Raw genomic sequence first — 1,701 nt, 5'->3', positions numbered from 1 at the left:
AGCAGGACACAAAGACATGGGATGACTGCACTGGGCTCCAGGCCTCTTCTCCCTGCAAGTTGTGTTACTGGAGGACAAGAACTTTCTCACTCCAAGGGGGAGTGTAGGGATTCAGCACTGGAACAGGGGCTCCATAGGGGCTGTGGAAGCAGCTAAGAGCAGGTCAGACAAACCCACATTGTCTACATTGGTTTAGACCAGGAGGTTGCCTAGAAATGGTCTCCTAGGGGCTCCTCCATCCTGACTTTTCTACGTTCTTCTGTCTTAGGGTGTTACGCTGCCACCCGTGTAACTAGCATCTCAGCACTTTCCACCTACACACATCTCCTGTTGACTTCCTGGCGTCTCTGACACCTCCCTTTTGCAGTCAAAAGTGATGAGAGCAGGTTTTGATGTTTTGGTCCAGTCAGTGCTTTGAAAGCCGCAGGTTGTCCTAATGTTCTGTCAGAAAGGTGTTCTTCCGTGTCTGCCCAGGTGCAGCAGGCTTATCTTGCATCGTTGTGAGCTGGCACCGGCTTACGCAGAGCTCAGATGCTCTAGGTGCCAGATGCCAAGAGAGGACTATGGCGGACAAGTAGAAAGAAAAGCAATGCCCTGGACACTGCCCCGTTCCACAGTCACGTCTGGCCATACCTGCTGTTGCCTCCTGCTGAGGTACTACTTACTCCATTAGCTCTCTGTGAAAGTCTCTGTCAGTGGCAGGATTAGCATCCATGAATTCAGTTGTTCTCAACCTTTTTTGCACCAGGACCCATTTGTAAACAGCCATGGGTAGTCCCGGCCCAGTGCCCCTCGCTCCCAACCCACTGCCCCCAGGCCCCAGCCCCCGGTGTGCGGGGCAGCAGGCAGCACCCCCCAGGCTGGAGCTCTGCCAGCCTGCAAGGGAAAAGCCACGGTTTCCCACACTTTTCTCCTTTAAAGGAGAATCCATTTTTTAAGTTTGTTCACAACCCTTTCATATATTCTTGTGACCCCCTTTTGCATCGCGGCCTGCGGGTTGAGAAACATTGCGCTAATTCACCGGTCCCCAACCTGCAGCTTGCAGGCAACACGCCGCTGTGGCTCCCAGCCAGTAGGTTTTGCTTTCCACCGAGATGAGTCCATCGAGGCTGAGGGGGAGCAGCCCAGGTGGTGACTGGCTCCCCGGCGCTGCAGGCGGGCCGGCGTGCATGGCCCCGCTACGCTGCGTTCAACTAGGCCTGCCAAAGCCCAAGGCAGCGCATGGCACTGAGCTCTGGGGAGGCCAACTTCAGTTATGAAAAAATTTTAATTGCACACTGCCAGGCACAGGCACACGCACCCTCCCCGTGCACAGGAGGGGGCAGAGCCTGCCCCATGCCTTGTACAGCAGTTGTCTAGACCAGCAGCTCCCGACCTGTGGTAGGTACCAGGGAGCCTATTGGCGGGATGCATTAACAAATTTATTACAATTGCTTTAGAATGCCAACTTCAGTTATGAAAAAATTTTAATTGCACACTGCCAGGCACAGGCACACGCACCCTCCCCGTGCACAGGAGGGGGCAGAGCCTGCCCCATGCCTTGTACAGCAGTTGTCTAGACCAGCAGCTCCCGACCTGTGGTAGGTACCAGGGAGCCTATTGGCGGGATGCATTAACAAATTTATTACAATTGCTTTAGAATGCAAAAACCTGTTGGTAACGTAACGTAACGTAACGCCCCGCTCCACACGGGCAGCGCCG

The sequence above is a fragment of the Alligator sinensis genome, unplaced genomic scaffold (genome assembly GCF_000455745.1).
Source record: "Alligator sinensis unplaced genomic scaffold, ASM45574v1 scaffold1097_1, whole genome shotgun sequence".
NCBI classification, from domain to species: domain Eukaryota; kingdom Metazoa; phylum Chordata; order Crocodylia; family Alligatoridae; genus Alligator; species Alligator sinensis.
Note: the sequence above shows the minus strand (reverse complement) of the source record.